The sequence below is a fragment of the Corvus brachyrhynchos genome, unplaced genomic scaffold (assembly GCF_000691975.1).
Source record: "Corvus brachyrhynchos isolate BGI_N302 unplaced genomic scaffold, ASM69197v1 scaffold14, whole genome shotgun sequence".
Classification (NCBI taxonomy): domain Eukaryota; kingdom Metazoa; phylum Chordata; class Aves; order Passeriformes; family Corvidae; genus Corvus; species Corvus brachyrhynchos.
In genome coordinates this window covers 18,654,779-18,672,637 of record NW_008239110.1, presented here as the reverse complement: position 1 = coordinate 18,672,637, position 17,859 = coordinate 18,654,779, and the positions used below count along the sequence as shown (strand labels likewise).

Below are 17,859 nucleotides of genomic sequence, written 5' to 3'. Positions count from 1 at the left end.
ACATTTCAGAGTAAAGAAACTATTCTGGTGGTGACACCTGACTTTCTAGATAACAGGGGCCTAAAAATGGGCCAGGGAAAATAGTAACTGACCTAAATGGTTAGCTTCATGGTAAAGCAAAGGCACCAATGTCAAGAAAAGAAAGATTTATAATTTTGTTTTCACACGGAAAACAATGGAAAATAATCTGCTTAAGCTTGTCATATGGTCCTCATTGGAGACATTCTGTGGTTATATATGTGTGTCCGTATGTATATACATGTGTAAGCTATTATATCAGATTCTGACCTGCTACATAAAACAAGGATATCTGAAAATATGTCTGTCACTCATTAATTGTTCTTTTCCTTATGCATCTAAAACTTAGGGTTGGCTTGTTCTGAATTCCCAGAGATTTCAACTTCAATATTAACAAAAGTAACTAAAAAGATCCTAAATGTTCTACCTTGTCTAGCTTGCATTTCACTTCATAATACACTTCATATACACAGGCTCAAGGACAGCCCATCTAACCAGGCTGGATGGCACTTGAATAATGTCAATTGTCATGCTACAATTTTCTACTTTGATAAGTGTAATTTTAGGTTCTTCTGAAAAAATGTAATTTACTTATTTAAATATCTATTTCAATTTACATTTAGTGTGATTTATGACCATTATCTCCTATCTTTACTGGAAGCAACCCTTGCTCTGGTAATAGATATAAAGCCAGTGGGAAATGTGAGTAAAATGTGACGATACGAGAATCTTAAAAAATGCTGCCATTGACAAGCTGATTTGAAAAACCCCCACTTATTTCTACTGTGAAATCTGTAAGAGTAGATAACACATAATTTCTTACATATTGATAGTATTTGGTGTTTTCTATATGTATATTATGGTTTTGATTTTTAAATAAAAATAGCTGCTAATCTCAGCTGTTGATATGTCCATGTCTCCTATGACCAAGAAAAACAACACAGCTGATAAAATACCATAAAATGAGCTCTCTGAAATGAGTAATTTTGTTGGGAATGAATCTGCATCCATTCAGTTTAGTAAATCTCAGCATAACTAAAAGCACAGTCTATATAACGTGGCAGAGAGTGGAATATTAATATATCTGTAAGATGTTGACAAGTATTGCATCTGTCATGAGTAGAGGCTGTAATAAAATGTCCTCTTCATTCTGTCTGTGCTTGATATTTCTTACATTTCAAACAAGGAACGCTCTCATCTCCCCAGAGTTTGGCTGCTGCAGCCCTGCAGTGGAACATTTGCTAATACATTTGATACTGTCATGATGAAACTCAGACTATAATCTGCCAAGAACAGAGGTTGCCAGGTCAATCTTCTGATAAGTATGGCTGATTTGCCTCAATACAGCAGTGGAAAATATGCAAATTCACAGGGTGACTAATCACCCCTTGGGAAAGCTTAAGAAACTGGTCTGAACTCTCCTGTAATTAAAACCATCTAGATAATGCAAACAATTGTCTGGTAAACATTTTGCACTGGAAACTTTCTGCAACTACTTATTCTGTGGCCTGGCTTTGTATCTGCCAAGCTCCTCAATACATTTTAAGCTCATTAAGGCTTAGCTCCTGCCAAGGACTTTCTGTCCCAAGTCATCCAGTGCTCACAGGTGGCAGCTCTGGTTGGAGGCTGGAACTATAACACTGTCGAGTATTTGTATCTGAGGGGGCAGCACATCACCTGTCTGTGGTCCCCAGCACCAGCAGAAGTGGCAGCAAGAGAGAGGCAGCTGCACTTTTCAGAAGCACCTGAAACTCCAGATGAAATTACTGAGAACTGGAGATGTAGTACTGGGGGAAAATCAGCATGTGCAATGTTGGGGGCTTGGGATGCATATACATGAAAAGCAAGGGCACCAGCTGTAATTAAAGTCAGGTGCTTGTTACTTTATTTTGTTAAAGCTCCTGCCTTGTTCTCTTGCCCCATTTTTATCCAACATGTCTTTCCAAAAATGATAGCAAAATGGTTAATCAAAAGACTCTTAACCTCAGTTAGGCTTCTGATCTAAAGACTAATAAACTCTCTGATTAGAGGAAACTGCAAATAAGTGCTTTTATCACATGAAATAACAGATGCTTTTTTTTTTTTGTCAAGTGGGCTCAGTGATTCTGGAAAAATTGCTTTTACTACAGATTGTCGTTGGTTACAGTATTTCTCTATGGGATGTGTTCTGAATACATGTTCTAGACGTCTCCTACTGAGCACTGAGACATGAACATTCAGGTTGTTTCTTTCCAGCTTCCCCACTCTTCCCTCGGAATAGGAGAACACTGGTAACTGCAGGGACTCTGAGATCTACTGGTGGTGATTTGCAGCGCTTATTTAATAGATCATGAGCTAATAAATAATATTGCACTTGGAAGGGAATTTAGTTTCTGTGGAATGACAGCTACCAGATGAGGAAGAAAAAATGCAACATTCAAGTATCACATATTTCAAGCCCTGAGTAAGGCAAGAACCAGTGTAAGGGCATGTGTGCATGTGTGCTTTGTACCAGAGACTGGTCACAAGAGAGCAGTGAATTGAAATTTCAATTGCATGGGAGTTCAGCCAGGTCAATATCCAATAATGAACTTGAACCTTTATAACAGGCAAACAGTTGGACTGAGAGATGCTGTGTTGTGTGGTGATTCAGTCCTGAATCTGAATGCAGCTGAGCTGTGGAACTTCAATTTGCCTGATATCAGTTTCCAGAAATCACTGGTTGGTGGTCCAGAAGATTAGTTTTGTTTACTCACAGAAAGATACAGGAGAGGCTGACACAGAGATTTCCTTGTGCATTATGCTGAGGAATTCCCTTCTCCAAAACTGCTAGCTGACTGGGAGTAGACACCTCCCAGAAAAAAAAAAAAAAATAAAAAGGCTGGGGAAGATCAGAATCTGCAATTCACCTTTGATGCCTTTTCCTGGTCTTAAAATCAAGAGGCAGACACGGTTAGAAGGGAAAAGGGATTTTACCTTGGTATTTATTTTAAGGATCCTTAGGTGCACACATCCAGGTCAAATGCACCTCAATGCACCCTGCAATGCCCACCCCCAAAAGATCGGGTATAACATTATAGGTCTTACTAATTAGCATATCTATCAAAAATTCCCCAATGAGGGGCTCGAGTGAACCCCCCTCCCCAAGGAACTTTCCCCTGGATGGTTCTATCTTAGTTTACAGAATGTGTTCTGGAGAGGACCTTGGGGTCTGGGGCACACTGATCCCTAGCTACGAAGCTTCTAAAATGTTTAGTCTCTTAGCTTGACAAACAAGGCCAAGAATGTAGGCAAAAAGCACTAAAGAATACAGAAGTTGTAAAAAGGTATAAAAGGGCATAAAAGAAAAGGCAAAAAATCTTCATGGCTTCACCTTAGCTCCCAGACTTCTTGAACAAGGCCTTTGCAAAGCTGTTCAGAAAAATTGAAATATTTTTGGCTGGGAGCCGCTCTTTTGCTGAGGCTCAGCTGTCAAAATTAATTGCTGCTTACTAGTATCCTCCTCCAACAGCATCTCCAAAACATTTGATGGAGCTTACTGCAACTGCAAAATGGGCCAGAGAAGCACTACAGGGACATTTGTTTTTCCATTCTAACAGTTCATGTTCCTATTTCTTCAGATACAGTGTTAGGACTAGTTCATAGAGTACAGGCACAGAAAATAAAGCAGGCTCTTACCACAACCCAAGATGTGACAAAATCCTCTTATCACATCCTGTAAGTGGAAGAATCACTCAACAGAGTTCCATCACAGCTTAACTAGGGACCCTGGGCTAGCTGCCTCATTTTTTGATGGGTTCCTATTGGAAAATGGGTGCTACAAGAGAGCCAGAGAGGGACTTCTTACAAGGCCACGTGTGACAGGACTGGAGGAATGGCTTCAAACTGAACAAGAGTGTATTTAGATTTGATATTAGGAAGAAATTCTTTACCCAGAGGGTAGTAAACAGGTGGAACAGGTTGCCCAGAGAAATTATGGATGTTCTGTCTCTGAAAGTGTTGAAGGCCAGGTTGGATGGGGCTTTGAGCCTTTCTAGACAGGTGTCCCTGCCCACAGCAGGGGAGTTGGAACTAGATGGTCTTTAAGATCCCTCCCAACCCAAACCGTTCCATGATTCCGTGGTATGTGCTGGATCTTGATCTTTCCACATTGTCGGCTTCTCAGGAATTTTAATTTCTAGATATTTCTATTGCATGCAATCATCAAGGCAAGAGTTAAATATCTGCTTTTGAGCTTGGTAAAAGCTATTTTTTTTCCAAAATTTTTGAAACAGAGGTAGATCCAATCCTGGGGCAAAGGACAGAGCATAGACAGACCAGGACTTTACACTGTCAGATGGTGAAGAAACTCATATCCCTCCTGCCTCTCTTAAAACATGTGGGGGACACTGAAGTCCTTTCAGTTCCACTTCTACATCTGTTCTTAGTTAGAAACAGTAAAACTAAATGAAAAGAAATGGTGACAGTTGGGGCTACCAGAAGTAAGTATAAAGGGTGTTTCTTAACATTAAATACTTTTCCAATCCAGAGCATAGAGAAAAGATGTAAATGTCTCAGAAGAAATGAAGTTTCTGTTCCTCTGTGTCTCCTGCTGGTTACCAAATGTTATGGAAGTCTGCCTGAGGCTCACTAACACTAAAACTATTATCTATCTAAATCTGGGGCAGCTGAAGTTGCATTCATATGTTCATTAGAGCTATTCTGGCAATAGAAAATGAAAGATTCTGAAGCTATATTACATCAGAGACAAGTACTTTTTCATTCTCACAGTGCTGCTCTGGCTATATCAACACGGCAGGTTGCCCATCTCATGTTAAATTGAACCAAAAACTGCTGCATACTGTGACAATGAAATAACTTCCAGTACCTGGGCTCTTACACTTAAAACCACCTGACTAATCTTCTCTGCTCTCTCTGCCTGTAGAAGGTCATAATGTCAAGAAATAGCAGAATTCCTGTGCTGCAGGAATTCTACTGGATTGCTGGCTACGGCCTAGAGAGCTGAGCAAAGGACCTGAAAAAGTACCCCTCAATTCTGGTTTTAGGGGTTATCACACCACTAGTGCAGAAACAGTTGCTATTAAGTTGCCAAAACAGAATTCAGTATCATCCTTCAAAAGTGATTTTTCACATATCCAGAAAACTATATTCATCCTGTCAGATATGTTTTCCCAAATAGAAAGGAACGATGTTACTGAATATTTGCAATGTAAGATTTGTTTCGTTTTGTTTTCCTTTTAATATTCTTTATTTGACACATCTTGCTATCATGTTTTGAAATTATATTCTTTATGATTTTCATTGCCATGAATGACAAGAAAAAGGTCAAGTCTCCCTGGTGTCAAGCAATATAACTGAGGGGGGAAAAAAGTGTCTGTGTGGGTTTACAAAGTAAATGAAAATTGAGAGGCAAAAAATGGCTACATCCAAAATAATAGGTCCAGTAGCCCAGTACTGACCAGCATATCTCAGACAATTGCCTCAGCACATCGGCAGCTTAGCTTTTGCCAAATTTTCTGAAAAAAGTAGTTGTACGTGGGAATCTGAAGAACAGTTTTTTGTGATTGGTTATAGAGAATTTCCTAGTGCTAAATACCATGCAGAGGGTAGCATGAAATAAACAATGGAAGTTGTCATTTCTACACCAATGCAAACCACAGAGGAAGGACCTGGGTAGTCAGTGATGACAGACATTGAGAAGGAAAGATAAAGAGTCAGATAGTGGGGAAAACTGGACAGTGATGAAATGGAAGAGGAGAGGCTGATTATTACAGCCTGGAGAGTGTGGGAGAAGAGCAGCAGAAAGACTATCAGGTAGGCCTAGGCGTGCAGCATAGCTGGCAGCTGAAGGCAGCAGGTCATGTTGAGTTCAACAGTGCCAGACCACTGTAGAATAGAAGCTGGGTCTCAAGAAACAGTACAAGAGAGTACTAAGGATGAGATGATGAAAGTGTTAAGGGAACCAGACATATGAGCAGAAGAGTGTGAGGCTGGGGAGAAGCCAGGGCTTGTAGCAAGGTGAAGGGCCAGGCCAGGCAAAAGCTGGGTGACAGGGGTATGGAATTTGAATTTATCTTGATGAGAGAGAGGGAGAGATTGAATTGGAAAGGGTAAAACACCATCAGAGCCACAGAAGCATGATCCCAAAAGGAAAAGGAGAAGGACAGAGAAAAGAGAGAAATGAGAGAAGAGGGAAATGCTGAGAACTGTATTGTGTATAATAAGAATGCTAAATGGCAGGTAGGAAAGAAAGGGGAACATGCTTACAATTTTTCAGTGAACAGATCTGAGAAAGCTGATAGACAGAATATTCTGCAACAGCAGCAATTTCCTGTGTTTTCCTATTTATAGGAATGACCCAGATAAAATTGCAGTGTTCCTCATCTTACTTTTCTAGTAAAATATTGACATTTATTTTGTGTGCGAAGAGGATTTGCATGACTAAGAAAAAATATTTCAAACAAGGAAATGGCATTAAGTTTATCCAGTCCTTGCTGCTTCTCTAGATGCTTGGTATTTCAGAGGCTGTGTCTATGAAAGAAATAGCCTTTTCTTTGGTGCAGGAGTTATATTGAATGGTGCTCGGAAAATATCTTCCCTCACAAATGCAAGAGAAACAATAACCCCTAAGAATTTCATACTTGCATATGAACCAAACCTCTGTGCCTGACTTATAACTACACTGCTCCAGTTTTCCTCTGCATGAATTCTACTGGCACAAGTACACTTATGCCACCATAACACTGTACTAGAGAAAGACAGATTCCCACCTCCTAATTGCATGCACCTCCTAAATGCTCCTAGTGGAGCATTTCCTATTGTACGAACTTGTGCCATTTGGAATTTTAAAGAGATTTCTGGGAGCAGTAAATTTATGTATGGTTTTCACTTTTTAAAACAAAATAGCAATTCTCCAGGCATTAGAAAAACTGAGCTAGAGAGGAGGAAAAGGTTGAATGGGCAGATTTACATCTGCATTTTTTCCAGAGTTTGGTTTTGGCTTATTATAGGCAAAATGTTGCCACAAAAATAGAATGCAAATGAATCCATTAATATGCAAATATGCAAGTCTAAAAATGACACTGTAAGGAAGAAAACAAAAATCCAAGGTAGATCTCTCAAGCCACTGTGCAGTCACGTTTTCAGACAGAGAATTTAGTCATCAAACATGCTGTTGGTGGAGCATTCTCAAAACTGCTGCTCTTTTGGAACCCAGAAGAAGTGTGAGAGCATGGCAAGACCTTGCTGTGGCTGTGAATCAATATATCACAGACTTCACCACAGAGGACCCCTTTGAAGATCAGCAGACAACTCAGTCTTTTACTGCTCTTATTTAGTCTGGCACGTCTTGTCTGAGACTGAGAAAGGAGATGACAGTTTTCTGAGATAAACCCTGACCTGAGGCTACCCATTCATTCAGCTGTTTTGGGAAGCCATTTGTTACAAGCCCATGCTCTACATACATGGAGCTTGCCTTTCATCTTCTTGGCCCTTCAGAGGTCATTTTATAAGTTTCCTTTTAATACGATCAGCCTTTTGGGTGAGTTGGGACAGATGAACACCATCAAGGAGAAGAAACACTATCTTGTGTTTGTAAATTCTGCCATGACTCTTTTGTGGCTTATTACCATGTCTGAATACTTGATTAATACTAGACAAAAAAGAATGAAGAATGCTCTGGTGCCAAATCAAGAACTGAAACCACACCACCATCAGGCACGAAGTTATGTGATTTAAAACCACATCATTTTAAAGAATAGCCATGCTCAGTTTTTCTTACTTTTTCTTTTTTAGTTAATTGAAGTTTCTTATGTTTTGGACTTTACAGTGCTGTGTCTAAAATCTCTTAGCTTTGGCTTAAATGAAAGTTGAGATTTCTCAGTACTCATTGAACTTCTGAGGAAGCCTTTAGGAATAATGAATTGTAAGTCTGACTCTGAAGTCAGCAGAACTAGTTACAACACATGAATGCCCTAGAGATCCAGCTTAAATTAGAGCAAAGTTCTGCTCCCAGCTGAAGCAGCATGAGTGTGGAGTAGCAGACATAAAGATTTGTTCCACAAAAAACGAAAACATACATATACTGAAATGAGAAGATACAGATGTCCAGGTTTTTTTCTGTATTGTTAATTTAAAAAAAAAATAATCCAGAGAAACTGGAATAAATAATGCTATTTTGTAAAACCACAGACTATTTTCCAATTAAAAGTAGATTGAGATATTAGCCAATGATGTTTTCTAGACAAATATTACAATCTTAAATGTAGCCTTGAGCCAATAGTTGTTACAGCCATCTACTCAGGGCGTGTTCATCCCAGAATTTAGTGTATTGAAGAGACACAAACCAGTAACTTCCACACATTGTGCAGCCCAGGATTCATTAGCTGGAGGATATTCTATGCCAGCACTTGGCTGACATGCCTTTTAAGCTTGTTTTCTGTATAGTAAATGACCTGGCACTTCTGGTTGTTGACTAGGCAGAGGGGATATGAACTTGGGTGTTTCTGTATCTCCCACACTTTAAGTGTCTTTTTTCACAACTTGCAAATCCAAACCAAATTTAACTAATAGTTTTTGCTTGCTATCCTTCACTGCTGGTGACTGGCTCAGGAGTAGCTGTGGGTCATGGGTTCATCCTCCTCTTTATCCTCCTTAGGAAAACCAGACACGTTGGGAAGGAACTTTTCCAATATTTATGAGTAGATGCTGTGGATAGCTTCTTTCAAAGGATGCAGTAAACAAATAAAGCATCTGGTGTCTTTTATTCTTACTTTTTGTAATCCTAGTTGTGTGTTTAATGCAAAATGTGCTATGTAACATATATATGTATATGTATATATATAATATATTGGTTGAATTTTGATTTTACTGCCATCAAAGGCTTTAAAATTGGATATAATTATGTAATGTGAGGAACATGCTATATCCTTCTACATGAAAATCATCACTGCCCACCACAATATTATACAAAATTATATAATATAATTTAGTATAATACAATATAATACAATACTGACTGACAGCTGACACACTATTGCTTGTTAACTGAGAAACCTCTCCAGAACAAGTCAGATAGAGCAGGAATAAAAGCAAAGAAATATAGCTCTGGGTGAGTAACAGGGAAGGTGAACAGTCGTTAGAGAGTAAGTAGAGCTATAAGTGGTTTTCAGAAGCCCCAAGGATTCCTGACTGCCAGTTGTCAGTGCTGAAAACATGGATTGAACAGGACATGCAGAGTCAGCTAATGCTGTGCCAGTGCTCCAGGAAAAAGGAACTCAAGCACCAGTAGGAATGCAGCTGAAGGGCTGATGAAGTCCATTTGGCTTCTGCTCGCTGCTTTGTACCTCACTGATTTTTTCCCTCCATCCAGTAATAACTTAATCTCCCTCTGTTTCCTTTGCACATTCTCCTGTATTTATATAACTCTGTAACCAGGACAGTTATAGCATCCGAAGTGGAATATCTGCCCCTTGGTCCCTCCCTGTGGTGTTGCTGGTCTATGGTGGAGGCAGGGCTGGGTACTAATCACTTGCAGAAGGGCTGCCAGCTTCAGACTCTTTCCTAGGTCTTCAAATACATACTTCAATCAAGCTACATAAATCAGACCCGTCTGGGCTTACTGTCCAGCCTGCAGCTGAACTTATTTCTCCCTTTCTGTTTACTGAAAGCTGCAATTGGACATATTAGCCAGTCAAAAGGATAAAGTCTTTACCTCCTTCCTGTAATTTTTTTTTTTTTAATTTTCTAAGGAGTATCCAGGCACTTCTAGCTCTGTCAAAGAAGGTGAATTACAGAGGCAATTACTTTTGTCCCTTCCTTCTTTTCTCTTCCTGCCCCCCAAAACAAGAAACAAAATGATTCCTATTAAGGTAAGAGCAGATAAACCAGACCAAATTGCTTTACTCCAGGGGTTCAGTGTACACTGCTCCGCACAGAAATTACCTGGTTTATGGTGCTGTTTGCCTTACACTGAGGGAAAGAATATCGATTTCAGAATAAGGTCTTACAAAAACATAGACTTCTATGGCAGAGCTGAGCTGTAAGCTGCCTTCTAAAAGCCATATATAAATGAACTCCATGACAGTTCATATTACAGTTATAAATAAAAAGGGATAGAAAAGGCCTCACCTGACACCCTGACTGGTTTTTGCAAGTGTTACTTTGCATTCCTACAAGTCAAGTGAAAATTCCCAAACGCTGGCCATCGTCCAGTGATATTTCCCCACGCCCTGGCTCACCACCTTGGCAGTGTTTGAAGAGCAGTGGTGCATTGTAATTGGTGGTTTTTCTGAGCCCATGCAGATGGCAAGTGTCGTCAGGGAGCATTACTGGGAATGGCAGTGACTTCGAGCCTTGCTCCAAGGCTCTTGGCAGCACAGGATACCCTATGCCTGCACCCCAGCCAGCCAGACACATACCAGACAAACTGAATGCTGAAGAAATGGTGTCACCCAAGCCAGTGTCACCTAATCTGAGTGGCAAAATCCTTCAGTCAGTGATAAGAGAGCATTCTGGAAGAGGTTAACTTCGTTTCAATGTGGCCTTCTGGACCTGCTTCAGAGCTGTCTGCAGCACAGCATCAGGTGTTCTGGTATCTGAAAAACAGATGGCAGGGAGTCCACAAGGCCACTTGCAGTGGCACATACCTGAGGGTACTGACACCTCTGGGTCTCTTAGTTCCTCCCTGGTACGGTTACCATAGACCTTGAGAGACATATTCATCATATTCTTTGGAAAAGTCATTGTGGAGACACTGAGTAAAGATGTCCTGGAGATAATCTGAGTATCACCCTACTGTGACAACCCTCAGAGCAACAGAGGCCAGCAGTGAGGTGTTTGCACAGGCCACAGCTGCAACTCAGAGAAGAAAAAAGGGCCACAGACCACCATCTGAAATACTTCTTTTGTCATCTCTCATCCCCCCCTCCTCCCTCTGGAGCTTTCTATTTCAAGACATAGTGAGAATCCCAGATTGCTGCAGCCTTGTCTCCTTCTCATGAACCTTGGGGACACAGCATGGTCTTTTCTGTAACTTCATTCTCCCAAATTCAAAGCCCAATGGGTTTTTTTGTGATTTTATTTACTGATTACACCACACGCAGAAGATGAGAAATGCTGTGGGTGTGAGGTTGGAAAGGATTCCTCACTTGAATATATATTGTGGAATGAAAAAAGCCTCCTCAGTGACTCAAGAGTGTTTTCCTCAACCAGAGAAGAACACAACGGTTTTGGGCTTTCCTAAGGAACTTCTTCTACCACAGCAGCCAGGACTTCTTGAGAAAGAGGTTGTTTCTGTGTCACAGGAAGAAAGGGTATTAAAATTTGTCATTAAGGTCAGGATAATAATCCGGGCCAGAAGTTCTTAACATCTTGGGGTTTATCACTAAGTAAACAAGAAGAAATGAGTCACCAGTAGACCAAACTCTACGAAAAGACAAAAAAACCCACCCCAACCTCAAAAACAAATAAAATCTTTTCCCTGTGGTCTGTAGTCCTGTTTCAGATATGAGGCTCTGTAAGACTACATGTAACTTCAGCTTGTGAGTGACAGAACTAAGAGGACTTGATTAAACCTGCAGCACAGACACAAGCTAAAGGAGAAGGAGCAATGGATAGGATATTTTGATAGACATGGGGAAACTGTGCCCTGTCCTTCTGTTCAGAAGGCATTTTAGTTTGCCTGTGAAGCAAACAAGGCAGTATGTCTGAGATAAAAAAACTTCTTTTCCTATTCCTTCAAAATCAAAAGTTGTTAATGGTTAGGAAAAGGGGGGGGGGAGGGGGAGGGGGGGGGGGAAATATGTACCTAGAGGAGCCCTTCTTTTTGATGGAAAATAATAAATAAAGCAATGTTTGGTTTAGGATTAAAGAGTCAAAGTGTTTGTGTGCTGGCATACAGACCATTTCTGAGAATATCAGAGATGGAAAGAAGCCTTTCCTCACACCTGTGAGCTTTCACAAGGGAGCAGAGAGCAGACAGTTCCCTGCCCTCAGTGTCAGGCAGTACCCAGTGACCCAGTGACAGTGCAGTGATGCACTCTTCCCACTGATGGTAGCAACGCCCCAAGACAATTCTTCACCAGGCAGCCAGCAGGAAATACATCTTGGTTTGGTCTGGCCACATTGCGCACACAGTTAATCCCTGTAACTCCCATCACAATTAGAAACTCTGATTTAGTTCCTAGGAAGACACTGCCTTGCTATTTTAATGACCCAATTATTTTTACAGTGGCTGTTACACCAAGACTTGGCTTCCAAACTCTTCTCTGCAGGTCAGACAGTTCTCCACAGGGATTGTCACTGGTGCAGGAACTGTCACTGGTGGCTGTGCAGGTGTCAGCAGTGGCACCTGCTAGACACCAGTGCCATTTGCTGCCCTCCCCTGCAGGCAGGTGACTGAGTAATGAGTAGTTCATCTGAGGACATGCTGTTGCAAGCTGTACTCACTGTTTTCCATACACCAGTTTGTTACAACTCTTATCTAAAAGTGCCCTATATCAGCAGGGGTAGTCGAGGTTCAAGTGTGACTACAAAGCTCACAGGCTGCCTGGATGCTGGGGTCCAGCTGCAGTCTTCCCTGTCCCTCTCCCAGTGGGTGTTTGATCAGTGAACAAGCCTCAGCATGAGCCCAGTCAGCATTTCTGGAGGCAGATGATCTTGGGACCAGAGCAAACTTTCTCACCTAACTTGCTGACTCAGGATGCTTCAAGGCAATGATCTCACGTCCCATTTTGCTAATCCTTTCTCCCCTTTCAGGAAGCAGCTGTTGATTGCTTGCTGGTTGGCAACTTGATTAAATTGCTGCTTTTGAAATCAAAGGCATCAGTAGCAGTTATGCTCTGTCATTTCTGTGCTGACCTTCAAAACATTCTCAGCTAAGGGCCATCTGCCATTGCAGTCTAGCGAGCCAGTCAGGGATAACATTTCTATTGCATAAGATTTCACAGCAATCTGACATTTATTTTCATTCTGAACTGGAACTAAAACTCAACACACTCAGACTTTCCCTGTCATTGAAGTTCTTAGTGCTAACTCAAGGAAAATATTTTTTTATTCATAATGCTGCAGTATTTGATAAGGTAACAGTATTTGCCTTCAGTAATGCTGAAAAGTTGAAGTATAATGTTGGAAAAAAATTATGAAATATTAATATGTTAAATTTAGTTTAGTGATGCATTTAGATATATTGACCGCAATGAAACATGAAAATATATCTAAATGAGGAATTCAAAATATTTTGAGTGCATCAAGCATAATTGGGAAAACAGAGATAGCAGATTTGAATCTGGTTTTGAAAATGTAGTGGTATTTAACATATATTTGCAGCATCATATTTCTGACAAGAGATATTTTTCTGTCTTCTGTCCAAAATCTCTGTCTGGTTCTAATAATCAGATGGTGTCCTGGTTTAGCTAAATACTGTCTTACCCTGCTCCTTAGTGCAAGAGTTCTAGCTTCCCTTCAGCCATGTATCATTCCTTTTCCTGTAGCTTCTGGGACTGTTTCTGGGTGCATGATGGTGACTGACAGTCTTCTGCTGGACTCTTTAGTTAAGCTCTGTGACAGACTTTTACAGCTCCCTGCTGCAACTTGCTGCCAAATCCCTACCCAGAAAGGTCTCCTAAGTTGTCTGTTGCTGGCTGCTTGTAAGATCTGTGTGAGCACTGCCCCACTGACTTGTCCCCATCCCCTTGCCTTGACTAGCAGCAGTTCTGCTGCTTCTCCTTTTCCCACTGTTGTCAATGTTGGCATTTTAAAAAAATTTCAGAGCTGCTCTGTCAAGACATATATTTGGACACTAAGTGCAGAACAAATCTGACTTCAGACCCTTACTTCAGGAAAAAAACTTATTAGACCAGCATTCAGCATTAACCTGCCCTCTTCCCTAATTAGATTTTGCTCTGTGCTTCAAGTATGATTTCCTTACTCCATGGTATTTAACAGCATGGGCCTCTATCACACCAGAGACTGCTCTCCTCTCCTTGAGACAGACAAGCTGGTTGCAGTGAAAGGACTTGGACATGCCTTTTACAGGCAAAAACACCCCATGGCCTACCAGTAAGAGAAGGAAATAGAAATGTCATGAAAGATTTTCTCTAATAGCATCCAGACTGGCTGTCTTCCTGGAAATCCCAGAAGGTTTCTCCATTCTATCGGACTTTGGGGAAGAAATGTATAAGACGTAGTTAAAGAAGTTGATTTTGAGAAGTTATTCTGGGGCATTAGCACTGCCTGCTTTCTGCATCATGGTTAAACCTTACAAGAGTGCCCAGAATCTTAGGAGAGTGCTCAGACCACTGGACAGATGCATTTTGTGTAAATTAGTAGTAAAAGGAGTTCAGGAAACAATTCAGATATGTGAGCTTCCACTCCAGCTGTGGGGTACAAGGTTCATGAAATGTTTTCATGCATGATGTCTCGTGGCAGGTCTCATGCTGTTTGTACCTTTGTGTTTGACAAATTGTTTTAAAAAGAGAGCAAAGATACTTGGCCCTTTTTTTGCCATGTATTTGGATGTACTATTATGGTGTCAAGTAGGATAGATCACCACACTGATGTCAACAATATTTAAAAGAATGTAAAACTGAGACTAGTTAAGGGTTGTGGCAGACCTCACAGAGAAACTTCTCCAAGCATGAAAGAAGGTACCTAATGTTCTCATTCAAGGTAGGATATGAAAGCAATAAAAGGCTAAAAACAAATCCAAGAAGAGATTTAGGCATAGTGAATAAAGTGAGCATCTTTGTATCTGTCTGATCCTTAAAGCCTTTCAGAATGTGCTTATGTATTTTGCATTAAAAAGTCAATGAATAAAACCCATAAAGGCAGGGCATCTGTCTTTCAAGAGACCTCACTGAGATACAATTACATTCTTACAGTTTGCTATCACTCTCCAGACTTGTGATCTTCCTCTTGGCCTGACAGCATCTAATCTTGGCCAGGAGACGCCTCACAGTTATCAAGTCTCCTTCCATGAACCACCTTCTGAGGATATGGCAGGTGACACCATGTTCTCCTCAGCCTGAAGAGACCTGAAAACACACAGGTCTTTGCATTCTAGGTAAGTGCTTTAACCACAAGCATTCAGCACAAATAGGAGCAATAACATCTCATCCAGGATCAGCAGCAGGTAGGGCCTATGAAAAAAGAAAGAGATGGGTGGCTGTGCTTGAATGGGTGGCTTAGGTGCCTTAAGTTTTGGAAAGGACAGTTTTCTCTTTCTCCTTGACATACTATTCAGACTGAGCTGCAGGAAAACATCTCAGTCCCTGTGTGTGATAGTGCTTCAGACGAATCCCACTTTGATCTTTTCCTCTTGGCTGTTTTATGGGCTCTGGTGTTGTGTGTCCAGTCTCCCCACCTCTGAACTCTCTGTCTGCAGCACTGGGAAAATAAGTGGTGCGGACAAGGCTGTGAATTCCGCTCTCATAGCCAAGACCTCCGACACTAGAGTGTAACAGTGTGTGGTATCATCTTTAGTTCATGGAAGTAGAAAAATAGCCTCTGGAAACAAATGCTACTGTAAAACAGGGAGGGGAATGATAAATTTTTTTCCTGCTGGCCAGTATATCTCAAGCTATCATTTCAATTCAGACAAAAATGCTGCAAATATTTGGGCAGAGTTCTAAACAGAAATCACCTGTAAACTCACCATAACCCAAGAAATACTCCTAAGACCTCATATCCAGACTATCTACTCCCAAGCATAAATTTCTCTCCCAGAATTTAGAGTGAAGGAAATTCAAAGGAACAAATGTACTCTTCATCTTTTCACGTCTTCTAAGCTTTAAATGTTTTCTGACATGAGTTATCTCTTTTGATACTTTGGTACAAAGCTAGCAGAACAGAATCCTTAGAACAAAATTTTTAAATGTAGAGTTTTAATTTAGTAGAAATGTTTACTGCTTCTGAAGACAAATTCTATGTGTGGGAGTCACCATTTACAGAGTGGAACTTGAACATTTTATCAGCTCGTATCACTACAAATATTGAAGGGTTTTCCTGCAGGTTCCATTTTTCATCCCCCTTTTTTCTTGTCTCCTCCTTTGAAATGCTTCATTGTGCACGTTTCTCATTGTCAAATGTTTTTAAATTGCTTCTGGCAGAAACGTTTTACAAGTGGGGAGGATGCCCCAGGCTTCTTCCCGGAAAATAGGAGACTCTGTGTGTGGGGAGGCTGACGCCAGCTCTGCAAACCTTGTAGCTTTGCATAAAAAAAAGTATTTTTTTGAGTAAACAATGGAATCCATTATTTACAGACCGTATTGTAAACATCTGTGGCAGAGAAGTCTTCTTACTGTATGCCTGCAATGACAAGGGCAAACCCAGCACAGGAAGAAGGAAGGACCAACCCACTTAACAGAATGAGACTTACTTGAATTCATTTTAAAGCCACCAACAAACAATCAATGGTTTAGCTGACGCAGGACATAAGCAATAAGAAATATTAGGATACCTACGTGACATTCTGGCTCCATCAAAACAAGCAGGATGTTTGAAATGGGCATTAGAGGTCAAGGCTCATTTTCTAATCTTTTTTTCCTAAAGAAACCTCAAAAGCAAAACAACTAAAATTGCTCAGCTTAGATTGTAAAAGGAGTGTTAAATTACGGTTTTCTGGTTGATTGAGGTACTTAACACATATTTTTTTTAGACACTTTGATAACTACACAAAAAATGTGAATATTGTGCTACCTCTAAAAAAGGAAATAAAAACGATTCCTTTATGGACCTTGGCAAAGGACATTTCCACATTGTTACTGGCTGGCTGAGCTCTTGGCCTTAGGTCATCTGTTGTTTCAATTAGTCATTAGTGCTTTTGACTTCAGTTGTTGTATTCAACTTCATTGCCTTGGAACCGCACTGAGGAGAGATTGTCCATCATTCTTTGCCATGTTGTACCAAAGGCAGTCCTCCAGGAAATCCCCACAGCCTCTCTGCTGTGTACTCATCCCAACTTTGAGGCTCCAAAGAATGTTGGGGCAAATGTTTGCTGCCATTTTTTGACAGAAGACCGAATTTCTAACTTTTATTCCTCCCCAAAATACTCCCTACTTCAGCTGTTGAAAGCAGCCAGAACTAGAATTCAGGTTTGGTTCTCTCCTTTTTTTTATAAATTTGGTTTTCACATAGTTAATCAGATACAATAATCTGTTTTCACATTCTTCTATCATCAAACCTTTTCCTGATTTATATTACCTGTTTTAGCTAATCCCTTTGCAGTCAAAGGTACAGAGTGTGTCCCCTCTGTCACAGCCTTCTTGTCTCTGCCCACACTCCCTTAAGGCTGGCCTGATCACCAGATGCTTTTCACTTTTCACAGGCTTTAGACAATGCAGATCTTGGTGCAACTGGAGTTACTGTCATCAGCACAAGATGGAAAACCTGAATGTGCTTCTGCAAAACTCAATCCCAACTGATGCTTTTGTGCTAGTCGACACTACCAAATAAAGGTTACCTTTCCCAATGTTCTAGAGAAACAAGTCACAGAATCTAGAATAAATGCTATTTCTTATATACTAGTATCTTGCCTGTCCATAGGAAGCTTTTGGGAGGCAATGGGAAGTTAGTCTGCAAGAACACTTCAGACTACTCAACTTTGCCTCAATCAGAAAAAATGTTAGTGATACTCTCTATATCAGCAGTTATTAAATGGTGCGTTAGCGCTGGCTAAAGCCACCGTTATAAACAATTGTACTTAAAAAAACTAAGCCAAGAATTTTCCTTCTTCTCATTCTCTAAAGTTTGTCATTTAAAGCTCATCAGTTAAAAACTTACAAACATCAGTGAATACATTTGAACAAGCTAAAAATTATGTTTCTATATAAATTTCTTTTTGTTTCCATCTTTCAGACAGCAGGA

At 40.5% G+C, this 17,859-nt stretch overlaps 1 long non-coding RNA gene across 1 annotated transcript in view; it reads right to left on the bottom strand.

Annotated features, from left to right (window-relative positions):
• Positions 1-17,859, bottom strand: part of LOC108448022 — a 91,985-nt gene that overhangs the window by 36,765 nt on the left and 37,361 nt on the right. The gene's annotated exons all lie outside the window — the stretch shown is intronic.